Source organism: Cetorhinus maximus, chromosome 27, assembly GCF_964194155.1.
Source record: "Cetorhinus maximus chromosome 27, sCetMax3.hap1.1, whole genome shotgun sequence".
NCBI classification, from domain to species: Eukaryota; Metazoa; Chordata; class Chondrichthyes; order Lamniformes; family Cetorhinidae; genus Cetorhinus; species Cetorhinus maximus.
The window spans coordinates 18,458,213-18,480,406 of NC_135905.1; the positions used below are offsets into that span (position 1 = coordinate 18,458,213).

General features: G+C 42.0%; 1 protein-coding gene across 18 annotated transcripts in view; it reads right to left on the reverse strand.

Moving 5' to 3' along the window:
* The window catches only part of dlg5a (discs, large homolog 5a (Drosophila)), a 178,592-nt gene extending 159,169 nt beyond the window's left edge, over nt 1–19,423 (reverse strand). For all 18 annotated transcript variants that reach the window (XM_078530827.1, XM_078530818.1, XM_078530825.1 and 15 more), the window contains exon 1: nt 19,146–19,423. The gene's annotated coding sequence lies outside the window, so the exon portion shown is untranslated. The remainder of the gene's footprint in view (nt 1–19,145) is intronic.
* Between the last annotated feature and the right edge of the window lie 2,771 nt (nt 19,424–22,194).

Here is a 22,194-nt window from a genome sequence, read left to right on the forward strand (position 1 = left end):
AATGGAGCAGTCAAATGAGCTCCCTTTCCCCAAAGTGCTAGTTGAGAAATCTGCCAGTGGGTTCTCTGTTACTGTCTACTGCATGCCTCCCTTCATTGGTCAACATACGCACTGGGATTCATACAGTTCCACAGGTTGACCTTATTGGCAACCTCGTAAATAGGCTCACCATGCAAACTTGATGCTGAAATGGGGCTAATCAAAGTCATCCTGCGGGATAATGGCTACCCTGATCAAATCATTGTTCGCGGTATATCGCACAAATTCATTAATGGGTCTACGGCCATCACTTTCAGTCCTAAAAAGTGTCCAGTCTACCTCAGATTACTCTGGAAGGGTAAGGTATCTCAAATATTTGAGCAACAGATGAAGCTAGTCGTTTCACATTGCTATAATGCAGTAGCAACGAGTGGTATTATTCATAAACAGGATGGTGCCTAACACACAAATGAGTAACGTGTTATATGAATTTCAGTGCCAGTATGATGCCAAGTACATTGGCTGTACATCCCAACAACTGACGGATCGAATCAAACAGCGCGTCCCTTCGGCTGTTCACAACAAGCGAAGTACTGACCGTACCCAACAACCAGCCGGTGCTTGCAAAACTCAAAACATAGTTTCCAATATTAGATGTGATTCCACAATTGGGCAGCACTTGTTAAACAATCCTCACTGTGCTAAGAATTACACTGACAACCAATTTAAGATTATCAATCGGGCTCGCAGTGTGCTTCACTTACATGTGCTAGAAGCTACATATATTCACATACAGGACTCTGTCCTTTGCAGACAGAAGAAGCATGTCCTCGCATTGCACCTTCTTCAACTAAACAAAAGCTTGAAGGACAGCCATTCTTTGGTTCAATCCCCATGGCAATACCTTGACCACTCAGAATCAACCTGACTGGTTTGAATTTAAAAAGCTTGACAATTAACTGTTCCCTGGTGCATTCGCCATGACGATGCCTTTACCAATCAGAGACCATATGCTAACCAATCACTACTCTCTTCTCATGCAATATAAATTGTTTTTCCCTTTATAACTGGTATTCTCATGAATCTGCCCTGATGACTGCAAGACAAAAAGCTTTGACAGCATGGCTCTTTCTTCAGCAATATCCTTGGGTATGGTCAGTACTTTGCCTGTTGTGAACAACCGAAGGGATGTGCTATTTGATATAATCCATCAGTTGTTGGGATGTACAGCCTACATACCTGGCACCATATTGAAGTGTGTTCAGAGAATTATGTAGATTAGCATGTTTCCAACCCAACGAGGGAGACAGCATTGCTGGATCTGGATCTGGGGAATGAGGTGGGTCATGTGGATTAACAGTCAGTCAGGGAACATTTAGGGGACAGTGATCATAGCTAATCTGACCCATATGATCCTATGGAAAAGGCCAAGGAGCAATCCAGAGCAAAAATAATTAAATAGGGGAGGGCCAATTTCAATGGGGTGACAATGGAACTAGCCAGGTAAACTGGAATCAAAGACTGGCAGTTAAAACTGTAACAGAATAATGGGCTGCCTTTAAAGGGGAGATAGATTGGGTACAGTCAAGGAAGATTCCCACAAGGGGAAAAGGTAGGACAAACAATGCCAGAGATCCTTGGATGTCAAAAGAAAGAGAGAGTAAGATGAAGCAGAAAAAGGGTGTGTACGACATATGTCAAGACGATAATACAAGCGAGAACCAGGTTAAATATAGAAAGTTCAAGGGGGAAGTGAAAATAAGAGAAATGAAATAAGAGAAGCACAGAGGGTATATGAGAAGAGACTGACAGTTAAAATAAAACAATTGAAGTCTTCCATAGACATATAAATAACAAGAGGTAGTACGAGGAGGGGAGCCGTTTAGAAATCTAAAAGGGGAGTTAGGCCCGGAGGCAAGAGGGAATGTCTGAGATACTAAATGTGTGTTTTGCATCTACCTTTACCAAGAAGATGCTGCCAAAGTCAGAGTAGAAGGAAAGAAAGTTGAGACATTGGATGGGCTAAAAATTGATAAAGAGGAGATATTAGAAAGGTTGACTGTACCAGATCAAATGATGCCAAGCATACTAAAGGAGGTAAAGGTCAAAATTGCAGAAGGACTGATAATAATCTTCCAATCCTCCTTAGATACTGGGATGGTGCCAGAAGACTGGAGAATTGCAAATATTGCACCCTTGTTCAAAAAAAGAGTGCAAGGAAGGATAAGCTCAGCAATAACAGGCCAGTTAGTTTAACCTCAGTACTGGGAAAGCTTTCAGAAATGATAATTCAGGACAAAATTAACAGTCACTGAGACAAATGTGGATTAATTAAGGAAAGAGGGCACAAATTTGTTTCGGGCATGTTGTGTTTAATTAATTTGATTAAGCTTTTTGATAAGGTACCAGAGGTGGTTGATGAGGGAAGCCAGTTGATGTGGTGTACATAGACTTCTGAAAAGCGTTCAATAATGTGACATCATAGACCTGTCAGCAAAGTTAAAGCCCGTGGAATAAAAGGGGCAGAAGGCACGGATAAAAAGTTGGCTGAGTGACAGGAAACGGAAAGTAGTGGGAAACAGTTGTTTGTCAGACTAGAGGATGGTACATAGTGGTGTTCCCAGGGGTTGCTATTAGAACCACTGTTCTTCTTGATCTATATTAATGACCTATGCTTGGGTGTGCAGGGTACAATTTCAAAATCAATGGAGGACACAAAACTTGGAAGTATTGGGAACTATGAAGAGTATTGTGATAGACTTCAGGAGAACAGAGACAGGCATGGGGCGTCTGGCAGATAAAATTTAATGCAGAGCGTGAAGTGATACATTTTGGCAAGAAGAACAAGGAGAGAGTCATGAAGAGATATTAATGTCTATAATGTTATTGGAAATTATTTTTAAAATGGAATTGTAGTGAGGTCTGTGTCTGTGTGTGTCTTAATTGGATTTCAGCCAGCTAGTCTGAGTGCTTTGATGTATAGTAATTTTGAGATGTTAATTAGCTAAACATGAGGAGGATAGAAGGTAAAGTGTAAATTTGCATTTGCTGAATAAAGCATTCAAGAGTGGGAGTAAAATCTTGCACCTAGCTAGAAGACGCCAAACAATGTGTTTATTTTTTCAGCTTATTAATAAAATTGGTGGGATGAAAGGATATTATTGTTAAGATATGTAACGTTAAAAGCCTGGTGATACAATGGAAAATTTACATTCAAAGGAAAAGCTAGGTATAAACAGAAAGGAGTTTGTGTGTGTAAGGCAGGAGCATTTAAGATCTAAGCAGCCTGTAAGCCTACAACTGTGTCTGCAAAGCAACCAAATTGCAAGGAACCTCATTTTGAATTAGTACAGTCAAATGTGCTTTGCCTGGTGTCTGTTTAAAGTCTATGGGTTATTGTTGCCTTGGTGGGGATTTACCAGAGAGTGATTAATTTGGGGATTTGTTTAAAAGCTATTATGGTAGTAATTTGTAGACATGTGTATGTGTTTAATTTGTTCTTAAATTATTAAATTTTTACTTAGTTTTATATAAAAAACCTCTTGAGGCTCGGTGGACTTATTCCTGAATTCAGAGCTGCATCTCAAACATACCAATTGAAAATATAGGTTATGACCGTTGTTCAAGTTTCCATCTGGGGTTTAAACAGCTCAGCTTTTACCAACTGCTGTGTCATAACAAGCGGTAGTATAAAATAAAGGATACATTCTAAAGGAGAAGGACCTTGGAGTACATGTGGACAAATCGTTGGCAGGGCAGGTTGAGGAAGTGATCAATATGGCATACAGGATCCTGTGCCTTATAAATAAAGGCACAGAACACAAAAGCTAGGAAGATATGTTAAACCTGTATAAAACACCTGTTTAGCCTCAATGTGAAGGCATTAGAGAGGGTAAAGAAAAGATTTACAAGAATGGTTTCAGGGATGAGGGACTTCAGTCACATGGACAGATTGGAGAAGCGGGGGCTGTTTTCCAAGAGAACATTTAGAGGGGATCAAAATCGCAAGGGGTCTAGTAAGAGTAGATAGAGAGAAACTGCTCCCATTGGCAGAGGGATCGAGAATCAGAGGACACTGATTTAAGGTGAATGGCAAAAGAATCAAAGGCGACGTGAGAATTTTTTCTCGATACAGCAAGTGGTTAGGGTTTGGAATGCACCACCTTAGTGTGGGATGGGAGCAGATCCAATTGCGGCTTTCAATGGGGAATTAGATAACATCTGAATAGAAAAAATTTGCAGAGCTACAGTCAAAAGGTGAGGGAATGGGACTAGCCGAGTTTTTGCTTTTGCAGAGAGCCGGCATGGACACAACAGTTCAAATGGCTTCCTTCTGTGCTGTAACCATTCTATGATATCAATAATATTTCAGGAATGACTTACTCAATTTGCAAAATACAGTCAAGCTCATGTTTTTTGATTGAGCTCTGATTTCAAAAAATTTAACAAGATGCCTGAACTCCAACAGAATTAACTAGTCAACCAGTGGCATTTCAGTTTCAACTGGAAATACTGATTTTTGCGGAACAGTTATTTGTAAATAGTTCAACCACTGAGCTTTGGGATCCACGTAAAATAACAGTATTCCAGTAGCAATGAAAAACAACAGTTGTTCTGCACATACAGAACATCTAAATTGCTTCAATGTTGACTCAATGGTAGCACTGCTGTTGGAATCAGGAGGTTGAGTGTTACAGACCCACTCCACTGATTTGAGCATATAACCTAGGCTGACACTTCAGTGCAGTACTTAGAGAGTGCCCCACTATAAGAGGTACTGCCTTTCAGATAAGATATTAATCAGAAGTCACAACTGCCCTCTCAGATGAATGTAAAAGATCCCATGGCCCTATTCAAAATGGAAGAGGGAATTCTCTTATGTCCTGGTCAAATTTATCATTCAACCAACACCACTAAAAAAGATTATCTGTTTCATTAGCATGTCTCTACATTCAAACAGTTACTAGCTTCAAAAGTACTTCTTTGGCTCTGGAGCACTTTGGGATGTCTGAGGATGTGAAAGACACTATATATGGTAAATGCAAGTACTTTCTTTAAGTATAACAGAATTTACATACAAAGAAATATAATGCAAAATAGATCCATCATGCCAATTTTTGAGGAAGCTCGTTCTTCACTGGACACAAGTTGACAAATCAGGTATGGCTCCACACATGCAAGTCCCTGTTGCATCACTCGAGTGGACATTCCTGTACACATCAGCCAGTTATTCAATTGTAGATGCCTTCACAAAAGAGCACAATCCTATCTGAACATTTTTACATCGATGTTTGAGGGAGTTTGATGAATGCAAAACTGTCTGCTGCGTTTCCTACATTACAACTGTGTCCACACTTCAAAAGTACTTCATTGGCTGTAAAGTGTTTTGAGATGGCCAGTGATCGTGAAAGGTTTTATATAAATGCAAGTACTACTTTCTTTTCTATCCTTGTCAACTGGCCAGGCAGAGTGGTCCCACTAAATGACACGTAGAAGCGTTTACATTTTTAACCCAGGGGTACTGACCAAATTCTGGAGCCTTGACCATTGCTCTGACTGAGACCATCTCAGCCAAACCCTCTACACTCCTGGCCAATACAGATCAGACATTCATTGTGTTAACTATCTAACCCATTCTGGCTGTGCTTAATCTTGATTATACAAATTCAACAAACTGCTTCTCTAAAGCTCATGTAAATTCTTCCAATCACAATCAGAATTTTCCCATTTACTCCATAGTTCCCTACCTGGCTCCCATCAGCCAAGTATGTCATCATTTTCCTGTACACATTCATATGTGAAACAGGAAAGGTGCAAAACATGAAACTGTTCATACATTACTAATGTCAAATAGATGCAATATATTAATAATTTCATCAATCCCTCAAAAATTTGATGACGCCATTGTAAAGATCCTCGGAACAGAAAAGAGAATGTGACAATGTTTTGTTTTGCTCTTAAATGTGAAATTTAAGCACCGTGAAATATAGAATCCCTGTCAGTTTGGGAAGAATTAAATTAAATTAACATTTACTACTTTGATAAATATTGAATTGTTAAAAATTTAGAATTGGCCAAGTGTAAACTGAAATTACTGTTAATGTGAGATTCTCATGATCTGGTTTAGTTTAGGAAATCTAATGCAGAGCACTGAGTTACAAGCCATACTGGGTTATTTTTTTTAAAAATTGAAGCAGAAACAAAAATAAGGTTGCAATTTCAACTACGAAGCTTATACAGTAAATGCTATCATTGTAATCGCCATTTGAGCTTTTTGTCAAGAAGTTTGTGGCATTTTCAGTTATGAGATTGTCAACATGTAAACTTCTTGCACAGTATTTAGTCTCTTTATCCTTCACGTCCAGGAGCAAATGGGAGCCAAATCACTAGGAATGGGCAGTGGGGGGAGTTGGGATGTGGTGGAAATCACCCAATGATATTGCTCCTGCTTCCCACTAGATCAATTCATTTGGGTAATTTGGAACAAAATATAACTTCACATTCTCAAAACACATAATTTACCATAAAGATCTTGAATTAATGGCAGCAAATAAATGTCTCTTTCCCCTTATTCTTTCTTCTTTTTCCCCGCTTTCAATCTGTATTTTTTTGTCTTTTTTCTTGCTTTTCCTTTTTCTCTCCCACCTTCCTTTTCCCCTGCGCTGCCCTGCCTCCACCCTGATGTTAAGACTCCACTACAATATACCAAATGGCCTGAAGCAGGCAGGGAGTTCTCTGATCTCAGAGCATTAGAAAATTTCACAAGGTAGGCAAACCATATTCTATAACAAAAGGATAAAGATGCCAGATTAAAGACTTTCAATTATATGGTGCATCATCATGTCACTCAGAAACATCCAAAGCACATTAAATGCAAATAAATTACCTTTAAGTGCAGTGACTATTATGTGATAGCAGGGGCACATCAGCAAACGCGGAATGATTTGGCAATAGAATTTACCTATTCCAGCAGAAAACAATAGGACTTTTTTATAAATATATATACAGTAGTGAGGAACAACACATGTATCATTGTGCCCCATGCACTCCAGCAAAACTAGGCTTTGGAAAACTGGAGAGTGATGCAAATGATGTACTATTTTGATACTCGTTGGGGATTCTTTTCCCTTTGTGCAGCTGTGATATAGATAATTTCACAGGCTAATTCAGTAAGGATAGATATGGATATATAAATATGCATCTTTGCCACATGTATAATGTTTCAGCACCAGCATGCGATTGCAGAATGCTCTTTCAAACTCCACCAATGGGTCAATACACTAAGCCTTAGACCACAAGATTTAATCCTCAGTCTTGTTGAGTTAACTGATCTCAGCCTAGATAATAGCAAGGGAGGAGGTCTGTGCCTCTGAGTAAGAAGCTCCAGGTTTAAATCCCACTCTAAAACTTGATGGCACGGAAGTTGCATTCATAATGTGGCCAAACAGGTTTATTACCCTTCTGATATGCCTATGGCAGGCAGTAAGAACATAAGAACTAGGAGCAGGAGTAGGCAATTCAGCCCCTTCAGCCTGCCCCGCCATTCAATACGATCATGGCTGATCTCATTTCGGCCTCAACTCCAATTTCCTGCCCTCTCCCCATAATCTTTCAACCCGTTTATAATTTAAAAATCTGTCTATCTCCTCCTCAAGTTTATTCAGCATCCCGGCATCCACTGCACTCTGAGGTAGTGAATTCCATAGATTTACAACCCTTTGAGAAAAGTAATTCCTCCTCATGTCTGATTTAAATCTACCACTCCTTAGCCTAAAACTATGGCCTCTCGTTCTAGAATGCCCCACAAGGAGAAACATCCTCCCCACGTCTACTTTGTCTATCCACTTTAGCATCTTATATACCTCAGTTAGATCTCCTCTAATCCTTCTAAACTCTAGATAGTATAGATCTAAACTGGTCAATCTCTCCTCATAAGACAAGCCCCGCATCTCTGGAATCAATCTAGTGAACCTCCTCTGAACTGCCTCCAATGCAACTACATCCTTCCTCAAGTAAGGGGACCAAAACTGTGCACAGTACTCCAGTCTCACCAATGCCTTGTACAGTTGCAATAACACTTCCCTATTTTTATACTCTATTCCTTTAGCAATAAATGCCAAAATTCCATTTGCCTCCCTTATTACCTGCTGTACCTGCATACAAGCTTTCAGCGATTCATGTACGAGGACACCCAGATCCTTCTGCACTGAAGCATTCTGAAGTTTCTCTCCATTTAAATAATAAGTCATCTTTTTATTCTTCCTACCAAAATGGATAACCTCACACTTATCCACGTTAAACTCCATCTGCCAAATTTTGGCCCATTCACCTAACCTGTCCATATCCATTTGTAAATTTCTTATTTCTTCACTGCAACTTATTTTTCTACCTATTTTGGTGTCATCTGTAAATTTAGTTATAGTACCTTCTATCCCTGAATCCAAGTCATTTATATAGATTGTAAATAGTTGGGGCCCAAGGACCAAACCCTGTGGCACCCCACTAGTTACAGCTTGCCATCCAGAAAAAGACCCATTTATCCCGACTCTCTGCTTTCTGTCGGTTAGCCAATCCTCTATCCAAGCTAATATATTACCCCTAACTCCGTGTGATCTTATCTTGTATATTAATCTTTTGTGCGGCACCTTATCAAAGGCCTTCTGGAAGTCCAGGTATACTACATCTACAGGATCCCCATTATCTACTTTGCTTGTCACATCTTCAAAGAACTCTAGCAAATTAGCCAAACACGATTTACTCTTCATAAAACCATGCTGACTCTGATGGATTGCATTTTGACTTTCCAAAGGCCCCATTACTACTTCCTTAATAATGGATTCCAACAATTTCCCAACGACAGACATTAAACTAACTGGTCTATAGTTTCCTACTTTCTGCTCTCCTTCCCCCTTTTTGAATAAGGGTTTATATTAGCATTTTTCCAATCCACTGGAACCTTTCCAGAATCCAGGGAATTTTGGAATATTATAGCCAATTCATCCACCGTCTCCGCTGCCACTTCCTTTAAGACCCTGGGTTGTAGGCCATCAGGTCCTGGGGATTTGTCACCCTTTAATCCCAATAGTTTGCTCAGTACTTTTTCTCTAGTGATGGTGATTATTCTAAGTTGCTCCTTCTCTATACCCTCTGCACTACCTGTTACTACTGGGGTGGTACTAGTGTCCTCCACTGTGAAAACTGAGGAAAAAGAGCGGGAGGGTCTCCTGTTCAGCTAGAACACTGCGCAACAGCCTGTCCACTTTAAAAGACTCAACACGCAGGTTCTTGCCTTGGGCTGTCTCTGTGGCAAATGCCCTCCTCGCTTTGTTGGACTACTAGGGAGAGAGAGTAGCATGGATGCGACAATGAGCCTTTGTGCATGGGATTCTACATTTAACCACTGTGTTCCAAGGGTAGACAAAGAAAGAAAAGGCACCATGATTCCTGCTTTCAATTGCTATTGATTCCTGCTGAAAAGTGCACATATGTGGACTTTGGCAAGAACAAAATTCGACTTGGCTGTGATGCCCTGCATGACTGGCTCGCCTGCTGACCTCACAATTGAAGAATGGCCACTTGGCAAAATACGAGAGGGTTGCCAATGAGTGTGGAATTGTAACCAGCACAAGTGAGTAGGTTGAAGAAAAAAAATTCATCCTTGTGGATAAACTCAAAGAATCTTATCAAATTGGCATGGAAAGCTAAATTATTGGCATATGCTTCTCAATGGTAAAACAGAACCATGGAAAATATTAATTTGGAATGACCATTCATGTAAAAAGTGGAAACATTGGTTCATACTTGAAAATATGAAGAGTTACTGATTGGAAATACATACAAAATTATGTCCATTTATTAGTACAACTGGAGAAAAGGAAAGGGTGAACTGATCAGAGAAAATAAATAATTTTTTTAGTTTCTGTTAGTTTGTTTTATTTTAGTATTTATTTTTCCTCATCCTCCCTTTATTAGCTTGTTTCTATTTGGTTGTGTATGTGTGGGGTTTGAATATTATTGAACCTTTCAGTTCTTGAAGTCAATATTTTATATATGTATATTACAAGAGTTAGGCAATTTTGGCTAACATGATTATTTCTATATTTTATTGTTTTTCTAAATAATGTTAATCAACAAAACTAACTGAACAGTATTTTGCTTTTTACAAATATATGCTTTCATTCAAACCAATTTTTCCAAAATTTATTTGTGGATTTCCTTAGGCATCGCTTTTGGGTGGTCGAGGAATTAGATTTGGTGCATCATTTCAGCAACTTGCACCTATATTACACATTTAACATCGAGGTTTTCCATGGTGTGTAACTGTGGGGTTTTGGGAGGAAGCGGGGGCAGAATTAAAAATATTACAATCCCATTGAGCCAAAATGCAGTACCTGCTCTGCCAATGTCGTAATATAGTTAAAAATATTAAATGGCCTAATGACACTGAAATATCAGAGACCTGCTATTTTACACCAGAAATAGCTCAACACTTTTCAGCAAAAATTTATCCCAACTATACAAATGGACACAAACCAGAGCTTGCATTTTCCAAAATATTTCTTTAACTCTTTAAATATATATTTTCTTAAAATCACAATCTCTCCATTGAGGATCCTTGCATCTTTTTCAAAATTTATGAAGTTGCTAAACACAATACTGAACAGAAATTTCATTTGTTCTATGCTCAAAGTACAAATATTGTTCCAAAGAGTAAAACATTCACAAACATGGGGGGGGAAAAACTCTGCCAACCTATGACCTAAAACAATTTTGAATTCTTTGTGCCTGTGGGGGACTACATGATAATATAAAAAAGCCATCTTAAAACATCAATGTTTCCTGCAAGGATGTCAAAATTATGAGAACAGCAGACAATCTGTTGATTTGATATTATGCAAACATAAGTTACATCGCATATTAATTGCTTTTAACTACATTACTTCTTGTGTTAAAACTCTAAAAGATGTGGTATAAAAATAAAATTACACCCCCTTAAGCAAAACACAACTACCATAGATAATTCACTTAGAACTAAAAACATCATTTGTTATGCAACAAATTATTGCAGGTACAAATTAATATGTATTGGCCACTTCCTGATAACAGATGCCCAATAAAACTTACATATAAACATCCTATCACATTTAATCAAACTGAACTGTTTATATCCAAAAAAGGGAAAAGGTCACAAATGGATATCAATGGGCAAAGCATCTTAACTGAAATCAGGTGACCCAGAGATATAAAAAGATACAGCAAGATGGCACATAAGTAAGTATAACTCCAAGAACATTCTTTAAGGCAGGCTGTAAATTCATCCTAAATATATGTATGAAAATTAGAACTCTGACTAGTTTTTGGCAATGTATGGTAATAATACTATCTACATCTAACAAACTGACTTTCTTCACGCTGGTTATTTCAAATGATACAGTTTCATAAGATAATTAATGTTGTCACAGAAGAGAAATCACAAAAGTTCCCAGGAAATTAAGTGAGCAAAGGTAAAGAAAAGTGAACAATATTCCCTATGTTTCATTGTTTGAAAGTCAGTTTCACTGGAAAATATGTTACAACTTTTGATATTAAAATGAAGCAATTTGAGAAACCCAGAGGTGAAGTGTTGGTTTCCCATTTGGAGGATTTGGAATAGCAGTTTAACATGATTATTCCTGGGGGTGCAGGAGGGGAGGAAAGGGAGATTTATACTGTTTCTCACCCAAGCCACAAAATGAACTATCTTATTTATAATAGAGAAAAAAATCTTTACAACCCCCAAACTGTGCCTCACAGCCAAAAGAACCTTCTTTGTACAATCGAAGCAGTGGACATTGATTGGCCTGAGTTTCAGCTAGCCACTTATTAAAATGTCAGCAGTTCTGCTTAAATGAAGCACATCTTAATTCATTGTTATTCTTCATTTTTAAAAGTTCTCTCTCAAAAAGAGTGAAGATATCGCACCATGATGTCATATTCAGCAAACTATGGGTAAAGTTGGGTTCAGAGAAAATGTAAAGAATAAGGAAAGGAGATACAAAAGAAAAACACAGAAGAACATTAAAAAAACATGCATGAGAAGCATTAAGGGACAGAAAAGATTGTTTTAATTGTCCATAAACAGCATGAAAAGTCAATTGGTGTTTTGACTTAAATCACAGAATCGTACAGCACAGAAGGGAGCCATTTGGCTCATCATGCTTCTGTTGTTGCTTTGAAAATGCCACCCTGTCAGTCCTACATTTGTGCTCTTTTTCTCATAGCCCTGCACCTTCTTTCCTTTTCAAGTGCCACAATTACATCCTGAAACAAAAGATGTAATGAGTTCATAGATCTTGAGATCTCAGTCCAGTAACTGGCAAGATTGGCACACACACTCATTGTAAACAGTCAGTTTTAACAGCGTCTACACTTTGAATCCCATCTTTCTCCGATTCCATAAACAAGCTATGCGTGAGCTTCATCAGACCACACACCTGATCATAACATTCAGAATTTTTAACTCTCATGGGCTGCATTATAATAAGAATGACGCCCAGTTTGGATTTTTAATCTGAAATGCTCCAAATACACCATGATCATTTAATGTGGTCAACTTGAATTTAATAAATTCTACCAAACTGGATTTATCACACAATGGTGGCAAAAGTTCCCCATCACATTCTTATATTCCAAAATAACCGAACAATTAGTTTTTGCTTTCATGAGGTTATTTTGTCACACCACCAGCACAGTTTAGGGTACAAGACAATAGGTGCAAAATTGAGACCATGACTTCCAGAATCAGAAATTAATTACTATAATTCTAATAAATTGATCATTTCACAAATTATTCCTAAATTTCAAACCTTCAAATTCCAAAGGCTGCAGGTTTCAACAGAATAAAAAATGTTTGACAAAGTGCAGGCCCCTGTTGGTTTCAATTAAGCATGTGCAAATCTTTTAGAAATTGAAAGTGCCTGAAGAAAAGGCAGTATTTGAAATGTTCCATTCTCAAAAATAATTCCCAGTTCATAGTGGCATTTAGAAAGTAGAGGGCTCTAAATTTCCCAACACAATCCAATTAATAATTGCAAATTAAAGGCCATGATGTGTATTTCCAGACTATGGTAGACGTTTGGTAGGTGCACGGCTCCCAAATTTAGGAAAAACCTGTTAAACGACTGGCTGTTTTCTCTAATCAGGTTTGCAAATCATTTCAATGCTGATTTTCTTTTCCTCCACTATTTTTGCTCTCTACCCTTCTGAAGGAGTTGATTATTTGGTGGGATTTGGTGGGAGCTAGTCACCCTCTGGTACTCCGTCAAACTGCACATTAGTTACAGGTGAGCCTTGACAGCTGTATGTGCCGGCTGTTCAACCATAGGCCAACACCTTTGCTATAATAGTGTATTGAGCAGTTGTTTTGAGTGCCACATTATAGAAACCATATAAAAGATGCAGAGTCAATTCACTTGGAAGGAAGAAAAACTTGCATTTTTATCGCTCCTTTTATGACCTCAGGGCATCCCAAAGAGCCATACAGCCAATTGGAATACTTTTGAAGTGTAGCCACCGGTGTAATGCAGGAAAGGTAGCACTCAAAAACAACATGAGAGGGTTGACGTTTCGAGTCCTCAATACCCTTCAGCAGCTCTGCTGAAGGGTCATGAGGCCTCGAAACGTCGACTCTTTTCTTCTCCGCCGATGCTGCCAGACCTGCTGAGTTTTTCCAGGTAATTCTGTTTTTGTTTTGGATTTCCAGCATCTGCAGTAGTTTTTTGTTTTTAACATGAGAGGGTTGTTGGTTGAGGGTTACATTTTGGCCAAGACACCAAGGGTAACTCCCCTACACATCTCTGAAAATGCACCATGGGATCTTTTATGTCCATCTTAGAAGGTGGATGAGGCTTTGATTTAACGTCGCATCAAAGACAGCCCAGCACTCCCTCAGTACTTCACTGGACTGTCAGCCTAGATTTTGTGCTCAGGTCTCTGTAGTGGGACTGAAACCCACAACCTTCTATCTCAGAGGCAAGAATACTACCCACTGATCTGTGGCTGCCACTGAAATGTTACAAGGATGATGGGTTACAATTATGAAGAAAACTGAGAAGGTGCAACTTTTTTCTTAAAAGTTGTGATGGTAAAGAGATGACCTGAGAGAGTTCTTCACGATTCAGGAGGATTATGGGTAAGATTAGTAACAATAGATTATGCCCAATGGTTGGCAGAGGGTACAAATTTATGGTCACAAAAATGACTAAAAAGGTTTTTAAAAAACGGCTTTACACAGATGCTGTTGAGAATATGGAATTCTCCAACATGTTGTCAAAGCAAATCTTTGACTCTTTGAGTACAAATTGGACTGTTGCTTGACAAAGAGAATAGGGAACAAGCAGAACACAGATTTCAGTGCCTCGTTTGGAGAAAAATACCAGTAAAGGTGTGATGAATCAAATAGACTGTTACAAGACAGAAACAGGCCATGGTTATTTATGCAAGGCGCTAAAATGTATTCAAAACATTATGCCTTTTAGAATTGGATTTTAAAATAAATATCAATAGAAGGAAAATCATTACCAAAATAGCTTGATGTGTGCCTCTTAAGTTAAAACAGTTTGAAGATAATTATTGATTCTGAAGCAATTTATTAAAGCCGTAAACACAGCTGTTATAGACTCACCCATAAAGCACAAAAGAAAAGTATCACATTACATTTTTAAAAATTCAAATGCACACTTACAAGAGTAGACCAGAGTGAGGGACTGTACAGTGCTGCAACAGTCTCACACAGGCTGTGGGTGGAATGTTAACCAGTGTGTTTGCACAAAACCTTCCTCATTAATCTCAGGCTTCCAATAGCAACTAATGTGCTTTAACAGTGTCATTTCACAAGGACTTTATTCCTTACATTGAAACAGCCTTAAGTTCAAAATTTCTGTGCAAAATTAAATTATCCATGGTGATAGTGAATATCCAGATAATAAGGATGTTCTGAAATAGAACAAATGGACATTCATTTATGGGCAGATACAAAGGAGAATTTAGCTTGCCACGAAAGGTGTAAAATACACAACGTTTCTAACCTGTTTCAGAATTCTCTATTTTGATCTGCCAGAATTGCTAAGAGATCAAATGAACCTCAGGAATCCAGGTGGTCTGGTGGCACAGTGGACTCAAGCACCTAGGCACAACGGCCTCTCCCTCCCAGTTCTAACCTGTGGAAGTCCTGAGCCAAGATGTCATGTCTCCTCACACAGGAGAGTGGGGTGGGAAAGGAGAGGGATAGTAACATCTTGACCATACTTTCCACCAACTGAGCCTTGTGCACCATAACAGTTATGAAGGCAAAGTAGCATCATCTCCTGTTATAGTTAGTTTTGGACTTGAGGAAACTAAAGGAAATCAAAGAGAAAGGAGAATTTTGTTTTCTCAACGAATATGAAATGTGAACATAGGTACAGAAGCTGCCTATCCAGCCAGTTCTGGTAGGTTCTACATTTCTTCCATATCCTTTAATATCCTCAATTCCCAAGTAGCTTCCTCTTTTAAACACGTCAATTGATTCTGCATCCACAATTTTCTACAACAATGCATTTCACATTCTTACCACACAACCCTTAGGCATGAAGAATATTTCCCCCAGATATTCTTCTAACTAGCTTAGTTTTCTAATTAGAGAGCCATTCCCTATTCACTCACAATTCTCTTTACTACTTGAAACATCTCAACCAAATCAGCCCTTAACCTTGCAGCACCATGGAAAACCGTTTACTCAATCCCTTATCTTGGGTATCATCCTGTGGATTGTTGCTGGATGTAAAATTTTATGGCCAACACCTTGACAATATTCAAAATGAGATCTGACGAGCTAATCGCATTTACTTGTAACATCCCTTGCAAAGTGCATTGGCACGTGAGTGCACACACAAAAAAGATCAATGTTTGCATTCATATACTGGCAGGAAAACAGGTTCCCTACCTCACTCTCTCACACGCAGCCAAGGATGCAATCTCACTCTCTTCCAAAGGTAGGCAGCTTTATGCACACACGCTCTGGCAGATGCAATCATACCTTTGTAAATAAAAAGAAGCAAATACAAAGATGCACAGTTTCAGACAGGCATACCCAGACATGCAAATTTTCTCTTTCATCCACAGTATCATTCTCACAGGCATGTAAACAAAGGCATGAAGAGTGTCTCACTCCTGCAGTGTCAGGTAGGCATAGACACAGTCGGCAACCCAGTCTCACATTCTGCACGTGGAAACAAGCAAGTGCATGCACACGTGCAGATGTGCAGTATCATTTAGAGACTGACTGGCACATAATCTCTTTCACACAGGCAAGTGTGCAGAAAAGTGCAAAGCTTCCCTTGCGCAAAGACATATGGTGTCTATCATACACAAGCAGGTGCACAACTAACTTTCATGCAGACACACAAGTCAGGAAGGCATGCATAGGAAAAGACAAGCAAAGTGGCACACACAGACACAGCCAGGCCAATTCAGTTACATGGCTCTATACACACAGACTCACATGCATAGAGATGCATAATCACACAGGCAGAAATAGTCTCACTGTTACAAAGTGATCAGCAAAACACTTAATTCTCACACGTGGTGTACACTTCCACTGTCTCATTCAAACCACACAAGCACTCAAAGCTTATTCCACTACCATGTGCAAAATTAGGTACATATCATGCTCAGGCAATCAAGCACAGTAAATTTCATTCTCACAAATGTTAAATCCTTCACATAGGCAAGCAAAATCACAACTGCATTCACTCCCGCATGCAGACAGGTACCTGTTCATACTAACAGGCAAAGATGGTCTCTCATCCTTACATGGATAGAAACAGGCAGACAGTTGCATAAGACACAAACCTTCACAAAACTGTAAACGCACTCTCACAAACATAAGGTACTCAGTCATCCATGATGGGCTGAATTTTTCCAGGCCCTTCAAGGTGGTAATGGGGGAACAAATCTGGACAACAGGCATCAGGCCAGGTTGCCAAAGAGTTCTGCTTTAAAAAGACGCTTTTCCCTGAGGTGGGCTGGGTCCGACGTCAGCGTCTGCCGCAGGATCCCAATTAAGGTTGTTGCATGACTAATTATCAGCAACATTTAAAATATACTGCAATTTTGCTGGTGTCACACAGGCCAACCACCACCCCCACCCCCACCATGTCAGCAATCCAGAAAGTGAAAGGAGGCAGCTGCACAGCAGAAGTCAAGGCTGTGTTAAAGCTGAATGAGATCTAAATGTTTCCAGCAGAAAATGGCAAGCTTGCTGCTTCCCATGTCAAAACCTTACCATTGAGCGTGGAATTTGTGGAGATGGATGTCTCTGATCATCAAGGGCCTAATGAGGTCTCAGCCATTCCTCTGATACTGATGGCAGCTCCTGTGTTTACCTATTGCTTGGGCCTCAGCAGCACACTCATTCATCACATAGTGAGGGCTGCTGGCCTTCCTTACAGTAGGCCCTGCTGTGTGCAGCTCCCGCCTCCAGAGCCTATTTGGTCGGTGAACACTTAGGCAGCTTACTAATTGGCCGGCTCCTGTAAAATTTAGCCAGAAGATGCGCTACCCCCTCAAGTGGATTAATGGCCTGGAAATGACCCTTACGCGTGTGTCAAAATTCAGCCCAATGTGTCTCAAAGTAGATTGTCAAACAGTTCCATTCTCCCTCATAAGCAGTCAACCATCCATCGGTACAGGCGTAGTCACAGTTCTGCTCATGCACTGACAGCTGCATATCTCACTCATGAAGCAAATCACACATGCAACAAAGCACCTCATCACACACAAACAAATCACTCCAGAGACACATAGGGCTGGATTTTCATTGCATGGTAGGTTTAGAGACAGGCATGCTGGTAATTCTGTGCTACCTGTCGACAGCCCGCTATGTCAGCATGTTGCTGCCTCTGGACTACTTTCAAGGAAGCAAATTTTGGGAGGCAACAGCTACCCATCGGCCAGCAGCTGGAAGCTAATTGGGCCAATTGAAGTGCCAATTGTGGGCACTCGTCACGTGGTCTGGACTTTCCAGACAGTAGCTGGGAGCCCCAATGGCTGGAGCCTGTAGGTGGCATGGTGGTAACTTTCCAGTGACAGGCTGGGGCAAAGGCACATCCCGCAAAGCAACCAAGCATGGATCCGTTAGGCTGGCAGGGCTACGGCCTCAGGCCATCCTGTGAAGGGATGCTCCCTCCACTATGATGACATGACAGCTGTGGCCACAGTATATTTTGAAACATTTCCAAGTGTTCTGACGACACTTCCATTTTGAGCTCCCTCTCAGTCTCGCAACTGCAGCAGCAGCGCCCACATCTCCCAATGGGACAAGCAGCCACCCTTAGGGGCTCAGCACTCCCACTGGCACCCCTGCCTGTAGATCCTGCCCACCATCCTTAACCGGACGGGGCTCTTGGAGGCAGCCTGGCAATGGGCTGCTCCTCGGAAAATTCCTCCAAGGACCCACCATGGGCCAATTCCAGGTTCCCAACCAGGAACTCAGCACTGCACAAGGATCAAGACCCCCGGAGCTAAAATTCAGCCCACAGCCTCACATGCAAATGCAGTCTCAAACTCACATGTCTACAGTGGCACAAGCTGTGCTATATCTCACACAAGCACAAAATTTCAGCCAGCAAGCAGTCAGTCTCTCACTCACAGGGTAGCCCTTCCAATTTCATACACACAAGCGGACAAAAAGGTAAAGGACACAGTTTCACAAACCTAAAGACAAGAGTCAGCCAAGGTGCACATTTGTTACACGTGCATGGTCCAAATGCACACATTTTCAAATAGGCAGACTCATAGCCTCACAGGCGAGTGACTGACTGACAGACAGACAGACGCAGAGCATCAGACAGACAGACGCAGAGTCTCAGACACACAAACAAATGGGTGCAGAGTCACAGACAGGCTCAGACACAGAGGCGCAGGCAGAGAGAGAGAGAGACAGGCAGAGGCCGAGCCCGGGGCTCAGGCAGACTCCCTTTCACAACCAGCTGCCGACTCCTAGTTCCTTTCACCAACAGAAACCCCTGGTTACCCAGCAAGAGGCCGCGATCGGGGCTGAGCAACTGCTCTCTGAGCTCGGGGGCGGCGACGCAGCGCCCGCCGTGCCGCATCCCCGGGCTCTCCGGACCAGCTCCGCCGCCTCTTACCTCAGCGGTCCCGGCAAATCGCTCTCACTCCACAAGCCTGGCCTGGCTCGCCCACCCGCTTCTGTTATTTGCCACACGTGGTAAAGTGATGGAGGGGAGCCGGGGATTTTCTGTACCGGTGAGAGAGGCCGCTTTTCGGCCCCATTCCTTCTCCCAAACCGCTCGGTGTTTTTTTTTCCAACACCCCCCCGACGGCCCCCCCTCCTCCTCCTCCTCCTCCTCCTCCTCAACCCCAAGAGGGGCCGTTGCGTGACGCCAACGCCAGGTGCTCAATGCGCAGGCGCCAGGGTGGGAGGGGGGGTGGGGGACAGAGGCGCTCCGAACTGCGCCTGCGCGCCCATGGCGGACCCGGCGCTGGACTGCCTCACTGCGCCTGCGTATGCAGGACCGACCCGCCGCTGGACTGCCTCACTGCGCCGGCGTATGCAGGACAGAGCCGCCGTTGGACTGCCTCACTGCGCCTGCGCGTCCCCTCGAGCTTGAGACAGCCTTTCCAGATGACGCACCATTTGTTATCAAGGAGCAGGTTTTTTCGCCATTTGTTCAGGAAGGAAAAAAATGGACTAAAGCCGAGGGAAGTAAATGAAGGAAGTCTGTAAAATAAACGTGAAGCGAGAGGTGTTATGTGGGTCCTTTATATGTGGCAATCTTCAGACTTGTATATTTAAACATGAACCCTTTATTGTTAATCTTTAACTATTTACAAATTCAAGGTGTGGTCATGCAGGCGGCTGTTGCCTCTATGCAGGCTGGCTCCAGATGTTCTCCAAGAGTCTATTACCATGTGACTCTAAACATCATACCGTGGGAAGCGCTATTCTCCAGTTCTGCATTAACCCTTAGATAAAAGCAAAAAACTGCGGATGCTGGAAATCAAAAACAAAGATACCTGGAAAAACTCAGCAGGTCTGGCAGCATCTGCGGAGAGGAACACAGTTACCGTTTCGAGTCCGAATGACCCTTCAACAGAATTAAGTAAAAATAGAAAAGAGGTGAAATATAAGCTGGTTTAAGCGGGGGGTGGGACAAGTAGAGCTGGATAGAGGGCCAGTGATAGGTGGAGATTGCGAAATGTCAAAGAGGTGTTGAAGGTGGTGATATTATCTAAGGAATGTTCTAATTACGGCTAGAAAGCAGGACAAGCAAGGTACAGAAAGCCCTAGTGGGGGTGGGGTGGGGTGAAGGAATCAAAAAAGGCTAAAAGGTAGAGATAAAACAATGGATGGAAATACATTTAAAAATAATGGAAATAGGTGGGAAAAGAAAAATCTATATAAATTTTCGGGAAAAAAAAGGGGGGGCTGAAATCGGAAAGGGAGTGGGGATGGAGGAGAGAGTTCATGATCTAAAATTGTTGAACTCAATATTCAGACCGGAAGGCTGTAAAGTGCCTAGTCGGAAGATGAGGTGCTGTTCCTCCAGTTTGCGTTGAGCTTCACTGGAACAATGCAGCAGGCCAAGGACGGACATGTGGGCATGAGAACAGGGTGGAGTGTTGAAATGGCAAGCGACAGGGAGGTCTGGGTCATGCTTGCGGACAGACTGAAGGTGTTCTGCAAAGCGGTCACCCAGTCTGTGTTTGGTGTCTCGAATGTAGAGGACACCACTGAACATCAAGCCATTGTTTCCAGGACTATTAATGACCTCATCTCCTCTGGAGATATTCCTTCCATAGCTTCCAACCTGATAGTCTCCCAACATCGGACGGCCCGCTTCTACCTCCTACCCAAAATCCACAAACAGGACTGTCCCAGCAGACAGATTGTGTCAGCCTGTTCTTGCCCCACGGAACACATTTCTTGCTATCTTGACTCCATTCTCTCTCCCCTTGTCCAGTCCTTTCCCACCTACATCCGTGATTCCTCTGACACCCTACATCATATTAACAATTTCCAGTTCCCTGGTCCCAACCGCCTCCTCTTCACCATGGACATCCAATCCCTCTAAGCCTCCATCCCCTGCTGGGATGGTCTGATGGCTCTCCGCTTCTTCCTCGAACAGAGGCCCGAGCAATCCCCATCCACCACTACTCTCCTCCGTCTGGCTGAACTTGTTCGCACACTGAACAATTTCTCCTTAAGCTCCTTTCACTTCCTCCAAATAAAAGGTATGGCTATGGGTACCTGCATGGGACCCAGCTATGCCTGTCTCTTTATCGGGTATGTGGAATATTCCTTGTTCCAGTCCTACTCCGGCCCCCTGCCCCAACTCTTTCTCTGGTACATCAATGATTACTTCGGTGCTGCTTCATGCTCTTGTCTGGACCTGGAAAAATTTATTAATTTTGCTTCCAATTTCCACCCCTCCATCATTTTCAAATGGTCCATCTCTGACACTTGCCTTCCCTTCCTTGACCTCTCTGTCTCAATTTCTGGTGATAGACTATCCACCAATATCCATTACAAGCGTACCGACTCCCACAGCTACCTTGACTACAGCTCCTCACACCCTGCTTCCTGTAAGGACTCCATCCCATTCTCTCAATTCCTTTGCCTCCGTCGCATCTGATGATGCCACTTTCAAAAACAGTTCCTCTGACATGTGTTCCTTCTTCCTTAACCGAGGTTTTCCACCCACGGTGGTTGATAGGGCCCTCAACCATGTCCGGCCCATCTCCCGCACATCCGCCCTCACACCTTCCTCTCCCTCCCAGAAACATGATAGGGTCCTCCTTGTCCTCACTTATCACACCACCAGCCTCCGCATTCAAAGGATCATCCTCCGCCATTTCCGCCAACTCCAGCATGATGCCACCACCAAACACATATTCCCTTCACCCCCCCCCCCCCCCCCCCCCGGCGGCATTCCGCGGGGATCGTTCCCTCCGGAATACCCTGGTCCACTCCTCCATCACCCCCTACACCTCAACCCCCTCCCACGGCACCTTCCCATGCAACCGCAGAAGGTGTAACACCTGCCCCTTCACTTCCCCTCTCCTCACCATCCAAGGGCCCAAACACTCCTTTCAAGTGAAGCAGCATTTCACTTGCACTTCCCTCAATTTAGTCTACTGCATTCGTTGCTCCCAATGCAGTTTCCTCTACATTGG